The sequence below is a fragment of the Bison bison genome, unplaced genomic scaffold, assembly GCF_000754665.1.
Source record: "Bison bison bison isolate TAMUID 2011002044 unplaced genomic scaffold, Bison_UMD1.0 scf7180017864376, whole genome shotgun sequence".
Classification (NCBI taxonomy): domain Eukaryota; kingdom Metazoa; phylum Chordata; class Mammalia; order Artiodactyla; family Bovidae; genus Bison; species Bison bison.
Window position 1 is genome coordinate 8,886,132 of NW_011494948.1, and position 20,232 is coordinate 8,906,363.

Here is a 20,232-nt window from a genome sequence, read left to right on the forward strand (position 1 = left end):
CTGTAGTATTTTTACATTAAAAAATTACAAAAAGAAAGAAAAAGAGAAGGCTAGGAGGAAAGGAAGGAGAGAGGAAGGAAAAGAAGGAAGGAGGAAATTAGATGATGTTAAAGTAAGTTGCTGCTGCTGCTAAGTCACTTCAGTAGATGATGATAAATTCATCTCGCCTTTCTCCTGGAGTGATAAAGTTAGGAGCCTTACAGGTCCCCTGGTGGTGGTAGGTTAGTTGCTCAGTCGTGTTCAACTCTTACGACCCCGTGGACTGTAGCCTGCCAGGATCCTCTGTCCATGAGATTTCCCAGGCAAGAATACTGGAGTGGGTTGCCATTTCCTTCTCCAGGGGTATCTTCCTGACCCAGGGATAGAACTCAGGTCTCCTGCATTGCAGGCAGATTCTTCACTGCTGAGCCACCAGGGAAGTCCTATAGGTCACCTGCAGGACCTAATAAGGAACTCTCAGTCCTGTGTCTTTACAGTCTATTCTGCCCTATTCTCTTTTTGAAATGTCTATTCCTGATGAGGAGTCCTAACTTGGTAGTAGCTCTATAAGCTAAACAAATTTCTGCCAAAACATGAGGCAGATGGTTATCAAATGATTTTGCCTTTCCCAATACAAAGATCACTGTGCCCTGCTGATGACAGGATTACATCAGCACTAAAACAAATTAATAGGAAGAGGGGGAGAATCCCACTTGGACCATACGTGTGGTTAAGTAAGAGCAGGAACAATCGGAGCACTGGGTTTTCTTTAGATCTGTATGTGCTTTCTCAAAGGGATTGAAAGTGTTTGCCATTTGATTTGTCCTTTTCTACTCACACTGACTGCTCTGTACCACGGCGCTTGTTAGGAAACCTCATGGGTGCAGAACCCCACTACAGTGTGGCAATGACTTTAGAAGTCTCATTAAAGTGGGTTCCCGCTCTGACCTCCAGATCTTGTTCAGGGTGTTTTTTGCATGAAAAGCTACTTGGTCCTCTCTGACTACCTCTGCTCAGAGACAATATCTCTGAAGCTACTCTTAGCAGGGGATAAAAGCAGACACCATCCAGGCTGTGTAATATATAGCGAACACTTGGCAGATTTCTTGTTCTGTGCTTAACTTTGACATGAAGCTAATCAGTTATGTTTGAAGATCAAATGAGGTTCCTGCCCACCACTACTAGATAGGGAGGATTTATCTCCAACCATACTATGATGTTCCCTTAATACCTTTCAAAAACACAAGTGCTTACATCCTAATAGGTTTTTAGCTTAAGATCTAATCATCCACTCTTGAATTAAGATGCTTGAATGAAGCCAACTCATTTGGAACTAAGCACTTTAATGTCAACAGAGACATATGGTATGGAGACGGAATTACAAAGGCTCTCTTCTTAGGCATCCATCAGGAAAGCAAGACTTAGACTCCAGCGTCTTTATTAGTTTACTCATTTATTTCTCAGTAAATAATTGAGAGTAATATCATCTTCTGAAAGCGGAAATGTTTGAATAATTACATGTTAGAGATAGGGTATATTCCCATTCAAAATGATTAAACCATTCCCTTGCTCTATAATTACTAAGTTTTTTTGTGAATGGCGTTACATTTTTAGACTGAAGAAAGTACAACATATATTGCACATATTGTGTAAATATACAGGTAGCCACGTGTGGAACAGTATATCTCAGTCTAATTACAAGCTGTCACTGAGGGTCCCTCAAAACCAATGAAAATGTCAACATAATGTAATAATAAAGTTATATCTGACTTGTCACATGGGGAAAACATTTTAATAAGGAATTGCAGAATACTGAGACTTTGAGAAGATTATCTTATTGAATTTAGATATGACAAATCTCTGCAAAGTACAAGTATTAATATGTGAATTTTGTTTATCTTGGTTTTGAACTGTGGTGTTGGAGAAGACTCTTGAGAGTCCCCTGGACTGCAAGGAGATCCAACCAGTCCATTCTGAAGGAGATCAGCCCTGGGATTTCGTTGGAAGGAATGATGCTAAAGCTGAAACTCCAGTACTTTGGCCACCTCATGAGAAGAGTTGACACTGGAAAAGACTCTGATGCTGGGAGGGATTGGGGGCAGGAGGAGAAGGGGATGACAGAGGATGAGATGGTTGGATGGCATCACCAACTGGATGGACGTGAGTCTGAGTGAACTCCGGGAGTTGGTGATGGACAGGGAGGCCTGGCGTGCTGCGATTCATGGGGTCGCAAAGAGTCAGACATGACTGAGCGACTGAACTGAACTGAACTGAACTGGTCAAATTAGTATGTTCAAGAGTCTTGAATGACTTTAAGTTATTCGAAGCGTTTGACCAGGAGGCAACCTTTTCTCCTGCCTATTAACTTATATTAACTCTGAAATATCCCTTGGTGATAGTAGGAAGGGGGTCTTTTAAACCACCCAGACTATGTTGGCTAATGCATTTTGATATCCTCTCCTCTTTTGGAGCATTTGTCACAATGATATTACTATTTGGTTAAAGTCCAAATTTCTTGCTGTAAGAAATAAGCTTTATAAGCTCTCTGAGATTAGTACTATTCCTATCTCTTTCACTATTTTTAGTGAAGTGCAGTACATTTTACTACCCATTAAGAATATTAAATGTCTTTCACTAAAGAGCACCTTCCTCCCAGAATAGTCTATTTCCAGTCCTGTTGATCTCAATCTTAGTTACATGTCATGTTTTGGCCAATAAAATATGAGTAGAATTGACACATGCCACTTCTAAGGAGAGGCTTTAAGAGTTTTCACAGTTTCACCATCGCTCTTTCCCTTTGCCATTCTCTAGGCCAGAATACTGGAGTGGGTAGCCTTTCCCTTCTCCACGGGATCTTACCAACCCAGGAATTGAACCCAGGTCTCCAGCATTGTGGGCAGATTCTTTACCAGCTGAGCCACAAGGGAAGCCCAAGAATACTGGAGTGGGTAGCCTATCCCTTCTCCAGGGTGTCTTCCTGACCCAGGAATAGAACCAGGGTCTCCTGCATTGCAGGTGGATTCTTTACAAACTGAGCTATCAGGGAAGCCCACCACAAGACCAATGTAGCCCAAATAGGACAGCTCCTTTAACCTGAGTCCTAAAATAAAAATTTGGAGTAGAATCACAGCTGAGTGGGGAAGAACCTGTAACAAACACAAAAAAATAAACTTTTTTCATTATAAACCACTATGATCAGGGGGTATCTGTTATTGCTGCTTTACTTGCTTAATGTGATACAAATATCCAGTGACTATCAGAATGTCTGGCACATGGTGGGCATGCAGAACATATTTGTTGACAGATTGAGTGAATTGGTAGAGATTATATGATCTAGACACACAAGAAGTTCAGGCATATGCAGGTCTAAAGTAATAAAAATCTGGGTGTACATATTATTTCAACCACAGAGGTTTAGCTTTAATGTAAATGTAATTCAGTATTTAATTATCTGCCCTTGAAACCTGAGCCACTTGGGTTAAATATATGTGTGTAAAAAGAGTCATGCATAATTGAGTGCCAACTGGTGAGGGAACAGTGGAGTGTCACCAGTAGCCAAGAAAGATTTCACTTGAAGATGTGAACTGGATGAACAAGTGGATTTATCAGGGCTTTTAGTTAGTGAAGGGGTGAGAAGAGGACATGGCAGATTTCTGAAGGGAAAATGCATGAAAACAAGAAAAGGGCTGGATTAGAGAAACTCAGGGATGGGATTTAATGAAGATGGTGCTTGAGGCAGATTAGTCAGGTGGCAGAGTGCAGATGGCCTGGATTACAGAACTAAGAGACTGGAAACCCTTAAGAAGCTAGTTCAAAAAACGTTAACATCATAAAAGTGGCAATTCACTCTCAACTTATAAATGCAAAGTCATCTTAATAAAAATACAAACAAGATTAAGTTTTTTTTTTAAGGAACTAGAGTAGAAAATTCTAAATTCACATGGAGAAATACATGACAGGAAAATTCTGAAAAAGAATAATAAGGAATATTAAAACATATACAATCTACATAATTAAAAGAGCAATTTGAGCAGGCAGCTCCGTGCGAGTTTTAGTATTAGAAACATGTATAACTTCAATTGTAAAATTAGTATACAAGAGATGGAGTTAAAAAAAATCAATAGGAATATGGCAGAAACCAACACAATATTGTAAAACAATTATCTTCTAATTAAAATAAATAATTTAAAAAAATAAATACATTTTTTAAAAAATCAGTGGGAAAAGATGATTTAACTAGTTACATGGCATCTGCAAAAAAAAAAAAAAAAATTAAGTTGAACTTGATCTCACATCTTGCACCAGAATAAATTCCACACGGTTCAAAGAACTGAACACACTAGATTGAACCATATGACCATCTCTTGAAGGTACAAATAGTCAAACATTCATTTCCTATTTTTTACTTCACAAAAACTGAAGTCGTGGTGGTACTCAAAAAAAACCACATATTTTTTTGAATCTTGAGATGGGAAAGACTTTTTGAACTGTTACACAAAATTCAAAGGCCTATAAAACAATAGATGGCTACATTCAACTACTTAACAATAAACTTTTTCTGCAGGGCAAAAATCACCATTAACAAAGTCGAAACATTAAAGATGAACTTGGAACCATATTTTCAATTCTTATCATGAATATGGGAGTAAATTATCTTCAGATAAAGAACTTTTATGAGTATGCACAAGGCCAATAACCCACTGGTAAAATGAGAATGGGATATGAATAGATACTTCAAAGGACAAAAAGATCAGGTGTCTCTTATTCACATAAGAAGAGGCTCAGCCTACTCATTATATGCAAATGCAAATCAAAATTAAAGTAGGATAGCATTTTTTTTTACCTTATCAGATTCCAGAGATCTAAGAGTTTTATAACACAATGTATTGGCAAACTCAAACCTTTCTAGTGGAGTCTAAATTGATATAAATTCCTATGGAGAGAAATTTGACCTCAGCAGTCAAAATTACTTTGTATACTTCAGCATCTGACCCAGTCATTCCATTTTTTGGGAAATTACACTAGCGTTACACCTGCGCATGTGTGAAATGACAATGGCGACATCACTAACTGCAGCACTTCTACAAAAGCAAAGGATTGGAAACAGCCTGAGTGCCCGTTACTGGAAGACGGCTAAATAAGTTACTGCACAGGTTCATGACCCAACACTATGCAGTCACAACAAGCCATGAGAAAACTAAATCCTGACCTAAAATCAAATCCAAGTCCTGTTACATGATGAAGGAAAGCAAATGCTACAAATGGTAGCATTGAGCACTACCATTCATTTTGAAAAGGTTATATAACAATATATAAACACATATATCTTATAAAGAACACCTGAACACATATGGTTTTCATAAATATAAAATTTCTAGATAAGACTATACAAGATACTAACAGCATTCTTACTGTGGGAAGGGGAAACGGATAGCCAGGAACAGGAGGAAGTTACACTTTTCTTGTCTGTCTTCTGCACTTTTTGAATTTTGAACTATTTTCACATATTATCTTTCACAGAATTAAGTGAAAATTGATTGATCAGTTAAAACTGATGCCAACCTCTTATGAAAGAGCTGTTTCTACTGTAGATGAATTAATATCTGACTTGTGAAAAGCAAAACAAAACCAATCAGAAAACCCAAGCCCAACATAACAAATAACCATAATATTCTATGTGTGGATCAAATATGCAATTATAATAATTACATTTTAAGTAAATGAGTGTGTAGATAATTCATTTCCCACATTGTAGTTAGAGTGAACTGTCGAAAACATAAATTTGATCATATCATTCCCTTGCTTAAAAGTCCTCCCATGGGTCCCACTGACCTGAGCATAATAACATCCGAATTCCTCAGTACAACAATCAGGCTGTCTGTTGTTCTGGACTGTGCTCTCACTACTCCAGCTGCATTTCTCAGTCTCCTCTCTGCTTTTATTCTGAATTTGCTCTTGTCTTTAGGAACCAAACTCCACACTAGACCGCAGCACATATCTCAGCTGTTAACGTGCTCTTCTGCCACTTTCCCTTGTTCATGCCTGAGAAAGGCCTCACTCTCCCCCATACCTTGTTTTTCAGTAATTAAATGTCAAGTGTCCCCGACCCCCTAAACTAGCTAAGTCCAGTCTTCTCAACAGTCTCTTAACACCCCACATGGTTCACTATGCTTGGTCTTCATCCCATTATAGGAGTCCCCCTTTACCCATGGTGTATTGTTCCAAGACCCTAGTGGATGCCTGAAACTGAGTCTAGTACAAAACCCACACAGACTGTTTTTTCCTATACTGATGAGTCGGGGGGCATATACAGCAGGAATAAGCTGGACGAAAGGATAATTCACCACCTGGGCAGACAGTGCAGGAGGATGCAAGATTTCATCACTCAGAGAAGTATGCAATTTAAAACATGAATTGTTTATTTTCAGAATTTTCCATTTCATATTTTTGAACTGCAGGTTGACCAGGGGTAACTGAAATTGCAGGTCAGGGAAGGGAGATCACTAATATTGGTAGCTGATACATTTGTCTCCTTCAGTAGATTGTGAGTGCTTTGAGGGACCCCTATGCTTGCTCTAGAAATCAGCAGAGCTTACTTGTGCTAAATGTTTCTTGAGTAAGACTATGGATAAACCAGTCTGTTGAAGGAATCCAACCATGAGGTGGCAACGGGGATGGAGTAACACAGGTGATGGGGAAAAATCACCCAAAGACAAGTAGAAAGGACTTGGCCACAGATGTGCCAGAGTCAATGAATCGACTTTGTCAAATTCCACCATAGCGGATATTCTCTACCAGGCCCAATCTTACAGATCAGTAGCAAGCAGGAGTCCTTCTGGTTCAATGGTCTTTCTTTCTCCATAGAAAAAACAGGCAATAATGTTTGTGCTCCCCTCCACATGCTATCCGGAGAAGGCAATGGCACCCCACTCCAGTACCCTTGCCTGGAAAATCCCATGGACAGAGGAGCCTGGTGGGCTGCAGTCCAGGGGGTCGCGAAGAGTTGGACATGACTGAGTGACTTCACTTTCACTTTTCACTTTCATGCATTGGAGAAGGAAATGGCAACCCACTCCAGTGTTCTTGCCTTGAGAATCCCAGGGACAGGGGAGCCTGGTGGGCTGCCATCTATGGGGTCGCACAGAGTTGGACACGACTGAAGCAACTTAGCAGCAGCAGCAGCAGCAGCCACATGCTATCAGTCAGTTCACCCCGATCTAAGGTACTGACACGACACACAGATGCCGAAGGCCGTGCCCTGTGATCTAGCTCTGTACTTTGTTCTCAGTTAGCTGTGGAAACTTTGGCTGTGGCAGTCATTCTATCAGGTTTTAAGCAGGTGCTCTAAGGCCACCGGCACCAAATGGTACAAAGGTGTACAGAAAGCATCAAAGGATCTTTCAGAAGAGTCCAATAAGCGACCAAGGGACGGCAAAGCAGAGAGAGTACTGGGCTTGGATGTCATGCATGTACATTCTTGCTGACACTTCCTCCCAAGAAATCCAGGCATTTGCCCCACAGAGCACCAAAAGTAGAGGGGACTGGCTGAGGACTTCTGAGAAACCCGGGCAGTGTGCCCAGGTACTTGGAAACATTTGTTATTGTTTCGTCACTAAGTCGTGTCTGACTCTTTTGCAACACCATGGACCGTAGCCCCTCAGGATCCTCTGTTCTTGGGATTTCCCAGGCAGGAATACTGCATTGGGTTTCCATTTCCTTCCTCAGGCGATCTTCTTGACCCAGGGATTGAACCTGTGTCTCCTGCATTGGCAGGCGGATTCTTTTTATAAAAAATTAATCAATTTATTTTAATTGGAGGCTAATTACTTTACAATATTGTGGTGGTTTTTGCCATACATCGATATGAATCAGCCACAGGTGTACATGTGTGGGAGGTGGATTCTTAACCACTGAGCCACCTGAGGTGCCCTGGTACCTCAAAAAATACCTACCTGCAATTTTGCATTCTAGTTCATAAGATATCTGATTATCTTAATAGAAATAGGTTTTAAATTATTTGCAAACTACATTATTCAAAAATATCGATGTGCAATCAGTGTTATAGGTTGATATACAAAACACATCACTGATTTCTACATCCCAGTCCAGTATACTCTGTGGCACACAACTGGATTCTATCAAAATGTGCAGAATCAGTAAGAAAAGTGTAGGCCTATTGGATCCTTTCCCTCGGTTTTTAGACTTTTCAAAAGGATTTTCATCTGGGAGAATTCTCTCTCCCCGAAAATGAGACTTTCTTGTCCACCAGATCTGTGGGGCCAGCATCCTGATAGAAAGTTCTGGGGCTTTAAGCACAGAGTCAGAGCCCATCCGTTTGCAGTATTAATTTTTCATTGAGCTATAGTCATTAAAAATCATGCAGTGCTGCCCAAAGGCAAGAGAGCACGCTGCGTTCATTTGTTGCCAAGGCTGACCACAGTGGTTCCAGTGTGGAGAGCATGTGCACAACAAATATTAGAAAGTTAACGTTCAGACAGTGGAGCAGTTTTTACAAAACACAAGGATGCGAAACTTGTGATCATAACTTATATGAAATACAACTTATGGCCATAGCACGAAAAATTGCAACTACCTAGGAATGAATCTAACAGAATATATAGAAGTCTTTATGGGCATAAGCACCAAAGGATATAAAATAAGATTGGAATAGAGAGCTAAACCATGTTCTTAGACAGAGAGATTCAATATGTTAAAGATCCTATCTCTTTCTGAATCAGTCAATACAATTCGAGGGAAAATCCCAATGGGAATATTCCCCTTTGCATTTAATAAATACCCTAGAAAAACAGTCACTCTCTTCAGCTAGTCAGGATGGTGATGCTGTTAAAGAAAGAAGATCTATAAACCCGTTTCCCGTGGTAAGTGGCATAATTAAGCAGATTTTCCTCACATTTTACTAAGATGTGTATTTTGGGGGATTACAGGGCCATTCTGATAGTTTATATCACTGAAGTCATTTGGTTTTATTCCCTTCTTTTCTAAAAATACAACCCATGGTGACATCTGATGCTGCCGATCACATATTGCGTTTCTGCAACTGAAGTCCTGGAAAACAGGAAAGAAAAAAACAACCCACTTTCTCTCCAGCTCGTCACTAATGACCTACTTCATACACAATCAAACAAAATTGGTGGGATTAGGGAGAGAAAATAAAATGTAAGTAATAAAAATGGAAAAAGAAAGATCAGGGTGATAGTCTAACAACACCATATAGGTGATAATCTAATAAAGTCTTACAAAGAGTTTTCATTTGCATGATCTCATTTATGTATTGCAACAATCCTGTGAAGTGGATTGGGTGTTTTAATTTAGTCTACCCAGTTTATTTTGCAGATAAGGAAGAAAGCACAGAAGAACTCGCATTGTACAACTAGTGAATGGCAGAGATAGGTTATTTTTTCTCTCTAAGGCAAAGCAGTCTGTGGACAGAGCCAGAATTTCAGATTCAGGCAGGCTTGCATCCAAACCTAGAGAGTGTGTATTCTCAAAATGGAAAAGATAAGGAAAGTCTTCGTGGTGGTGGTGGTAGTGGGAACTGGGCTTTGAAGCAAAAACAAAATTTGAAATGTTAGAAGGAAGAAGGAAGGCGTTTCTGGTGAGGAAAAGGAGCATGCCAACCAGAAGTTAAGAAAGAACCAAGGCCCGGCCAGGAAATGATCTCAGAAACAGAGGGCTTATGAAGAGAGGATCACACGCAGGGAGGCTGGATGCAAGGGGCTGAGAGCTTGGCGGAGACCCTGCGGGCCAGCTCTGAGAGCTATTCTGATTGACCAGAGCCCTGAACATTTCAACAGGAGTGATAGCTTGCTTTGGGCTCTGCCACACCTTGATTCTTGTCCTGATTGCTTACTATCTGGCTCAGTGATCTTGTGAATTTATGCATCTTCTTATGTTCCCAGTTCCTCATCTGTAAGAGGCAGTAACATTAACTCATATGACTGTTATGAGGATTGGATGAGTTAATGAATGTGACATAGTACCTGCCGTGTGGGATTTACTCAATAAATATTGGGTTGGCCAAAAAGTTCATTTGGGTTTTTCTGTATCATCTTACAGATGATAAGCCTGAATGAACCTTTTGGCCAAGCCAATATGATTATGGTGACTATGAGCATGAGAGTGACCTGAGGACAGGTTACTAGATAAACAAGAAAGGTCAGTGAGATGTTCAATAATCCATCAAAAATATTGCTTGTTCCCTTTTCTTCACCCCCTATCCAATAGACAATTATATTAAATACAAAAGAGCAGCTAAAGGCAAAAACAAAAACAATATCACTTGGCTGGGGAACCAATCCATCACAGATAAGACATGTTTTACAAACTCTTCACTGCAGCTACGCTGGAGAGGACTGCAAGGTTTGCGCTTCTTAGAGTTCATGTGGTCAGAACTGGAATCTTCCATTGCCTTCTACCCTCTACCCTCACCCCTTCAAAACTATAAGTGGAAGTATTATCCACAAACTGCCCATTCTTGCTGCTTCTAATATCCTTTTTCCAAAAGAAGGACTAGGAAACAGGAGGGAAGGTCTTAGAGATTTCATTTAGGGAAGAAAACAAACAAGAAGAAAGCCCATGAATTCACACTCAAGTGCTCCTCTAAATGTGAAGAACATATTTCAAAAAAATAAACACTGACTAATCACAAGGAAATCTGCTGTCAACTCAAAGGCCTCGGCGTAGATATTAACAACATGGCGAGAAGAAAATGGCTCATTAATGATTCATGAAAATTGCTGTCACCATCAAGCAAAGCATATTTTGCAATGGATAAAATGACTTGTTTAAAATGCACACACACGCTCGCGCTCTCTCTCTTGCTATCCAAACCCCCTGCTGCTTTTGTGCCTTTCTCCCTGCCTGTCATAGTGTAAGTCACCACTCGAGGGAGCCCAAGTTTCTCCCGTCCTGGGCTCACTCCAGGCGCCAGGCACACTGAACCACAATGGGGGGAGGGGGACACGTAATTCTGTTTCTTTACTGCAGGTGTACGTTCTGGGTGAGATGATGCTTTCTGGTGGATGCTTAGCAGCAGCATCCCTGGCCTCTACCCACTAAATGCCAGCATCATCAGCAACGCTCTCCCAGGCATGACACTCAAGTATCTCCTGACAGCGCCAAATGTCTCCCAGGGTGGGGGCATATGAAGCTGTCCCACTGCCCCCGGTTTAAGCACTTCTCTGATGGAGCTCATGGGTCTCCTCCAGACTTTGGTCTCTGATGGAAAAGTGTTGCAGAACCGGGAGAAAGTCGAGACACCAGCTCTATTTGTCTCGCTCTCCTGCCAGCAGCCTGGGGAGAAACAGAGCCTGGCAGGGGAAGAGTGGTCCCCTGGTGGCCTCGAGCTGTTATCAGAGCCCCAGTATTTCAGGCAAGTTTTATTAGAAGAGGAAACACTGTCGAGGCCTGTCTGGGGTGGTGTGAGCTGAGGCGCTGCTATTCTCTTCAGGCCTTTGGTAGCAGCTCAAATGATTTGTTAATTATTCATTACTATTTGTCATAAAATCCTGAAGGACTGCCAAGTGGTAGCGTGTGGGCAAGACGAAGGCAGGGGACATGTCTTTTCTTATTTTCCAGTGACTGTTGGATGTGGAGGGGCTGGGCTGCCTGGAAAATACACACAGGAATCGTGGGCGCTTGCCCTGGAGCATGCAGATGGGGGGGCTGGCCCACGCTCTATCCAGCACCATTTTCTGGGCCCCGTCACACTCCCTGCTCCATTTGCAGTGGAGATCATAAGGCCAGGGGGAAAATGTGATGGACGCAGGGGCTTCCTGCCCAAACACAAAATCTAAGACACTGAGACCCTCCGTTTCAGAACTTGCCCTCCTCTTCCCCTCAGGGGTGGACACAGGCTACCAGCGAGGTTCCTTTCTTTGCTTTCTCTTCTCCCCCATCCTCCTCTGCTTGCACCCATGGCCCCTTCTGAGACATCCCCTCCCTCTTTATTCTCCTTCATGGCTGCATTTGATATTCATTTTAATCACATAAAGATATGTGCTTTATGGCAGGGTCACTGGGGCCGAGGTGACAGGAGACACAGTATAATTTGCCCCAGATCTTGAAAACACCCAAGGAAGGATGGCCTTGCTTTCTTTTAGCCCTAGTGAAAGAAATTGGGAAGCTGAACCCTACCTTGCTTTTCAAGGAGCCAAGGCTCTGGAATTCAGCAAATTTTAGTGAACTTAGAAAGCTAAATTCCAGAGTTATAGACTCCCCACCCCAGGAGCTGGAACCAAAGCTTGGATGTTCTGATGTGTAGGAAGGGGCTGCAGGACCCTGGGGTGTCAGGCAGAAGAGGCAGGCAAACAGCAAAAGCCCGTCCTCACTAATGGTTCAAGAGGTTGGAGGAAGTAGTGGCTGCTTTCTTGATAATTTCAATAGAGTACATTACTTGGCAAGGTCACTCCAGCCCTGGGTCAGCAAGGACACCATGGGCTGTCCCGATTGGAGGAAAAGGTGACAAGCTGTCTTCATTCCAACATAGCCTGTGCACAGTAGGCCACCGTCTCACACTTGGATCCAAGCACATCATCACGGCATGAAGAGGCCTTTAATATTTGCGGGTGACTCAGTGGGAAAACCACTGCACAGAGCAGCCTGAGAAACAACAGGAGAGGATGGAACTGGCCTCAGGGCTTCCAAAGGACCTGTGGCCACTGGTGCCATTAACAACCCTTCCTGAGTGTCTGGAGGTGCTTGTCTGTCTTCTGGCACAATAGAATTTTCTAAACTGTTTATTCATGTGGTATTTATTATTTATTTATCCAATAGTCATTCCTTTGTATAACATATATTCATTCATTCATACTTACTTATTCATTCAATAATATTTACTCATTCACTGAGTATCACTGATTCAATATTCATTCAATAAACACCTACTGGGCACCTCCTATGGGTCAGGTACTGTTTTTGTCTCTTGGGATACAGCAGTTAAAAAAAAACAAAGATATGAGTTTGTGGAACCCTTGCAGGATACCAAGTAACTTCTCTTTGATTTAATCCTCACAGTAAATGTTTATGGGAGGCATTCTTGTTCTCATTTTACAGATGAAGAAACTGAAGCTTAGTGAGATCAAATAGCAATGTTGGTATTAAATGGTAGAAATGATAATCAAGTCAGGTCTGTGGGACGCCAAGTCTGACAGTCATCCTCTGGAAATGTCACTTTGCCCAAGGAAAATTAGTTAACTTTGCAGTAGGAATTCAATAGTTTCCCCAGACCTTCTGTATGGAAATTAATCTCAGAGAGGGACAAACCAACTTACACACCAATTGCCAAATGCAAAAAACCAACCAACTTAGCCAACGCACTCATACTGACCAAGAGAGGATGGATGTGTGCTATGAAGCACCAAGTTACCAGATCTTAGTTGCAGAACAAGTATTTAGCAAGACTGTAAGTGAATGAATAAGGAGCTTTCAATTTCAAGAAGGACTTGTTAAACTTACAGCAAAAGGTAACCAATGCAGGGCTTCCCAGGTGGCACTAGTGGTTAAGAATCCACCTGCCAATGCAGGAGACATAAGAGATGAGGGTTCGATCCCTGAGACAGGGAGACCCCTTTGAGGCGGGGAATGGCAACCCACTCCAGTATTCTTGCCAAGAGAATCCCATGGACAGAGGAGCCTGGTGGGCTATAATCCATGGGGTTGCAGAGTTGAACATGACTGAGCATCTGAGCAAAAAAAAAAAGAAAACAGTGCAGATAAAATTCTTATATTTGTACCTCCTTATGGGAGAGAAGAAAAAGCTAATTAAAATAAACATCTTTGCCAGTAAGAAAATGAGAAGATATGGTCTAAGGCATTCAGGGGCAGTGAACGTTTCCAACATCTAGCATAATATAGACACAAGAAATACATACTGATCTGTGAACGGAGGTTCTTTGCTGACTGGGACCCCGGTGAAGTAGAGCGGTTTCCCATTTGGTTCGGAGTACCTTAAATTTGTTGTATGTTTCTGAGTGTGTGAGCCACTGCCCATAGGGCCTCTCACTTTGCTCCTTTACCTGTGCTTCTCTCGGGAAGGATTTGGAACTTAAGACATAATCCAGTTGAGTAATATGCTGGCAAGGACTGGACAGAAGTCAGGGTGAAGATAGGGTATAAATGAGGGAGGAGCTGACATTCACGAGAAAATTGCACATGTTAGGTTTTTACATATATATTTCATTAAATTTCAAGACAACTTCAAGAGGTAGATATGATCTCACTCACAGACCAGAGAATGATGACTCTAACATGTCAATTGCCCCAGACCTCACAGCTGGAAAGATATAGAACCAAATCCTCCTCCTTTATCGTCTTCCCAAAGAAATCACAGGTCCTTTTTCATTTTAAGAATGTTATTGCTAATCACCATGATGAAATAGGCAGGGAGGAGCTCCTATAATAAGTGTGAGGAGTTACCAAGTCTAGCCTCAAACTCTCTGAAGATAGAAGTGAAGGAGGAGCTACCAATGGAACAATAATAACTCCAGGGATACTGGTAGCTTCTCTCCTCTCAATCTCTGTCCCATGCCCTTCCTCCTCTCTCTCCATAACTCTGATCACACCCCACCCGAACGCAGAAGGATGGACGTGCGCCATGAAGCACTAAGTTGTCCGATCTTAGTTTCACACAGGAAAACACACACGACAATCTCCACTTCTTGTTCTGCTCATTCTAGGTTGAATCCCCACTGGCTTGTGTCTACTTTCCTTGGCAGTCTCTTTTCCATTCCAGACTATTTTGTCAGTCCAGTTTTTTTCTAAGTTGGCAGGTATGCAAACACTGGGAAATAGAGGGGCAAATTGAATTTGGCAGCTCCTTGTTCAGCTGAATTCACTGAATTCAGCTCCTTTAGCAGTGGGTTGACTCCTAGCCCTCCTATTAGAGGGCCCACCTTGAGCCTTCCTACCCAGTGGGCACACACACGGTTTTGACCAATCACACACTCTCAGCCAAAGGGTACAAGGTTTCAGTTAAAATGAGGGCCTCTTGAGTCATCTGGACTCTGTCGCCTTCCAACTGCATAGCCTTCAGCGGATTTCTAGGGCTCAGTCTCCTCATCTGGCAAAGAGATAGAGCAGCACACTGTCAGCCTGAAAGCATCAGCATGAAGATGACACAGGACAGTCATCACTGGTGTGGTGCTCCACAGACTTCTCTGATGACCAGAATCCCCCAGGCACTTGTGGATGGAAAGATTTCCAGGGCTGTCCTGGAAGTGTGGATTTGGTGGGATCAGGTTGGGGCTTATGTTTTTACCAGTTTATTGATCAATAGATTGATTGACTGATAAAAAGCTCTAATTATATTCTAATACTCAGAATGAGAAAAGTTCAGGGAACATGATTAGTGATTGATAGATATTCATTTATTGATGTTATTCTCTTTACTTCTGACCTTGACTAACTGCCCAAATCCCAGGTATTTAAATTCTGTAGCCCTTCCAGTTTGCTGTATTTCAAAACTCTTGAGAGGGCTGTTTCCTCAGGACCACCACTTTGGTTGGGGGCCTCTTAAGGTTCCCAGCTTCTCACTGATATGCTTTAGGAACGGAGTCAATGAGGTTACCTTTGCCCAAGGTCACACTCTACAATGACTCCTCAATTCCAAGTTTCATCTGACATTCTTGTGCATTTCACTGGTTTCTTTGTTTAACACTTCTGCTCCTAAATCACTCAGTAGGTGCCTAAGGCTAATTTGTTAGAAGCTGCGTATGTGGGCTCTTTGTTTAACTCTGTTTCCACTTCCCCTCCTCTTTTTATACCTGTTTTTTATTCCCCTTTAGGTATGAGAGTAAAAGAACCTGATTTACAGCCCACAGTCCTCAGGAAGGCCTCCCCCATCTGTGTTACTGGTTGCCCACCTTGGTTCTGCCTGGTAAGGTTTCCAACTCTAGCCTGTAAAAGACTGACAGATGAAGACTATTAGGACTGGGAATACATAATGAATTATGCTTTTTGGAGTTGAGTCTTCGTCATAGGTTGAATATTTGAAGTCAAATATTTTCCAAACATTCTAATTTTTTGTCATGGTTAAATAAGTATGCTTTCAATTGTTTTGGAAAGGACTCTATCAGGGATTACCACATGGAATACAACAGACTGGCAGGTACTACAGCAGAGAAGTGAACGGCATGACCCTCAGCAAGTTCATTAACCTCTCTGTGCCCCAGTGTATATGTCTGCAAATAGAGATAACACTAATATGCACCTCCTGAGTTGCTGTGATGGTTAACGCGAGGTCATGGAGGTGAGATGTTAAGCACAGTGCCCAGAATGGTGCTGGTGGTAGCTGTTACTGTCATTACAGTAGTCCACGTTGCAGAATTTGTGTGCAGCTCTGTCTGTTGGCTCTGTTTTCTCCTTTCTTTACTTGCTGGCTTCTCTGCTTGCTTTGGGTTCCTGCTCTCTCTTGACTCTGAATTGCATATGGTTTTTGTTTGCTGCAGTTGTGCTCTTTCAACTTATTCTGACTTCAAATTCATGATCCCATTTCCAAAAGGTAATCTTTCTCTCTTCCCCAGGTTCATCGCCCTGAAGAGAGAATGTCCCTCTGATCATCCTGCCTCACCTCTAGCCCCTGCGATGGATGAACTCTGTCGGGCAGGATGGTCGTCCCCAGACTGATGAGCATTAACAGGGTTAGAGGAGTCACAGGTACAAAATCTGGCTGCTAAGACAGCAGGGTTTGGGGTGGGTGATTTCATTTAGCAAGGCTATGAGCAAGCAGGCAGGCAACGATTAGCATCTTGTAACATAAATTCAAGACCATATGTCCACAGCAATTATATTCAGAGTTTCTTTTACAAACTCTGATTTCTGTAAAAACCAGGAGGTAATGTCCAAAAGAACATGGGATAACAAACGGGGAATAGAACCCAGACTCTCTCCATAAGCTGTTGTAAGACCTTTAGTAACTCATTTGATCCCCCATGGGCCTCAGTTTCCTCATCTGTGAAGAGAATGGAATGGGGTAGATGAACTCTAAGTGTCTTTCCACCTTCAAGATGACAAAGAAGTGGAAATGAAAAGAGGCATGATGCCTAAAATCTGATCTTGGACCAGAAATGGTTAGATAATTGAGGCTGATGCCTAGTTTAAAGCATTAATTATATGAAAAATTCCATATGCATTGATATTCTTGGAGACAATTATCTATCCGGTAAGCATATGTTGAATTAGCATAAGGTTGCTATTAAAAAATACTGTGGAAATTAAATATAAACTTCTCTAATCATAGGAAGCAACAAACTCAAAATCACTTTCACTTAAACAGGTTTGATGACTAAAGCTCCAACTTCCTTCCTCATGGCACTGACATAGCACAATTAGGATGAGAAATCTGCACGAAAGCTCAGCTGCCTCTAAGTAGACTGGCCTCCTCCCTGAGGTCAGGTGTCGGTTGGTCTTTAATCACTGCTGTCCTGTAGCCAGGTTTATTTATAAACAAGTTGGACAGTAAAATGTAAACCACATGTGGAATGTCCCCCGGAAGTGTTGCCAAGGTTTGGGACAAGCATAGGAAAAGAAATGTGTAGTCAATGACACCGGGAAAATGAAGATGAAGTTCTTTTTGATCACCAAGTTAGCAGAAGACTGTAAAGCTACTAAAATGATAGCCACTATTTAGGAAGAACACTAAATCTGTTCATCTTTGGACATTGTGTGCCTCAGACAGTGGTTCTCGTCTATGGTTGAACTCTCTAGAGAGTGCTTAGTCTTATCAGATTCTTTTCAACCCCACAGATGATAGGCTGCCCACAAGTTTTCTTGGTCCATGGACTTTTCCAGCCAAGAATGCTGGAGTGGGTTGCCATTTCCTCCTCCAGGGAATCTTCCCGACCCAGGAATCAAACCCACATCTCCTGTGTCCCCTGCATTGTCAGGGCAGATTCTTTACCACTGTGCCACCTGCTTGAAAGTAGAATTTAATGCTTTTCTGGTTCCACCTTTTGTTTCTTAAAAAGTAAAGAACACCTACTCTCTGCCCTCTTTTGCCTGTCAGAGGGCCCTTGAACTCATCCAGGAAGTTTGGTCTGCCACTCGACCAAACCAAATAGTAATTTTCTGTCTCAAAGTGACCTGATACACACCATAGTTCTGTCCAGTCTAAGCTGCCTCTCCTCTAGGAAAATAGGCTTTGTTACTCGAGGTTCCTGAAGTGACTCATCCACCGTGTTTGTCAGACCGCATCATCAAGGTCTTCTTGCCACTGCGTGCTAAGTCACTTCAGTCAAGTCTGACTCGTTATGACCCCATGGGCTGTAGCCTGTCAGGCTCCTCTGCCCATGGGTATTCTCCAGGCAAGAATACTAAAGTGGGTTACTATATATCCTTCTCCAGGGGATCTTCCCAACCCAGGGATCGAACCTGTGTCTCTTATATCTCCTGCACTGGCGACCGGATTCTTTACCACTAGCACCACCTCCTGCCCCTTGTTATTTGCAAACCTATTCTCTGCCTTCATCCCAGACCCAAAAGTTACATTTTTTTCCCCTCAGTAAGTTCTCCTGCCCTACAGACTGTCCTCACAGCTCCTGAAACAGGAATTTTCACACTGAAAAAGTGATGATGGATCATCAACAATTTGCCTCCATCAATGGATTACTTATGGATCTTCGAATTGACTGAAATCTTGAAGTAGTTTTTGTGTCCTTCATGATAGACTACTTTCCAACAAGGTGTCTTTTTGACGATATGTTCATGTACATGAGCTCTAAGTATGCACATGTTGTTGTGTGTTCTGAAACGGTCTCAAACGGGGTCCAAAGCATCGGTGAAATTTTTTATTCTCAGTACTCTCTAGTCTGGTGCTACTCAAAGTGGGAGTCCATAGACTAATGTCCATCTGCAAGCTTTCTATCCCAGGTTCACTGGGGGTAAGTACAGAAATTGAGAGTAGAAAGGGTTTAGAAATGTCATGGCCATTTTACAAAGTGACTTTTATGTATTCTGAACTCATATTTATATGACTTAAAATTCCATTGTCTAAGAGTTCATTTTCATTACAATTTATGGTCTCTAATAGATTTGATACTAAAGGATATCAACCCTGAATATTCATTGGAAGGACTGATGCTGAAACTGAAGCTCCAATACCTTGGCTACCTGATGCAAACAGCTGACTCTGGAAAAGATCCTGATGCTAGGAAAGACTGAGGGCAGGAGGAAAGATTGAGGGGTGGGAAAGGATGAGATCCTTGGATGGCATCACCGATTGAGTGGACATGAGTTTGAGCAAGCTCCGGGATATGGTGAAGGACCGGGCAGCCAGGTGTGCTGCAGTCCATGGCATTGCAAAGAGTCGGACACAACGTAGGGACTGAACAACAACAACAGATTTAATTTAAATCAACCAACTAAACCAAAACTAGTTTTCCTCCAGATAATTCTAGAGCAATGCTTCTCAAACTATTTCAGGTTTTTTCCCCTAGCTTTCAGGAACCGTAAGTTTCTTAATATTAAGGCTTTAAAAAGAGAACCCAATATTCAGCACCTCATGGTCTTGGTCTCTCCCTTACCCTACATACCACTCGAGAGCAGGGGATTTTCATAGTCTGGAAGTGGTGGGATAAACATTTCTCAGCTCTCAGAGGCCTCAAGTGTTAAAGAATCCCCGCTCAACACTACTGGGGAAATACTGAATGATAAGGCTCTGTCTCAGTTGGGATCCCTGGGAAAATCCAGTTTTGTAATAAATATTACACACATCATCTGTCACTAAGGGATATAATTTTTGACCTAATGGTGGTAGAAAATCAATGCTCATCTGACACATGGCCAAGATTTTAAGACTATAATTAAAAGCATTCTTTTGGATTCTGTCATTTAGTAAGTTGTAGAGAAGAAAACCTTGATGTGTTCCAGTTCAGTAGAGGAGTCAATCCAAGAGGGGTAGGGTACGGGGTAGGGGAGAGAGACTCAAGAGGGAGGGTATATATGTATACTTACTGTTGATTCACACTGTTGTATAGAAGGAACCAACACAAAATTGTAAAGCAGTTATACTCAAAATAAAAATTTTTAAATGGCTGTTGCCGATTTTGGTACTTCTCTTCACCCTTCCACCCAAATGACACATCTCATCTCCTCCAAGTCCCTCACAAGAGCATATGTTTCAAACATCTACCAACCAAACTACCAAGTTGCCTCAAAAGAGTGTGAATCTGAGACTTTCAAAGACCTCCTCCCATTCTACTTCAGCAAAAGGGTCAAATTTCTCAGCTCTTCCATCTC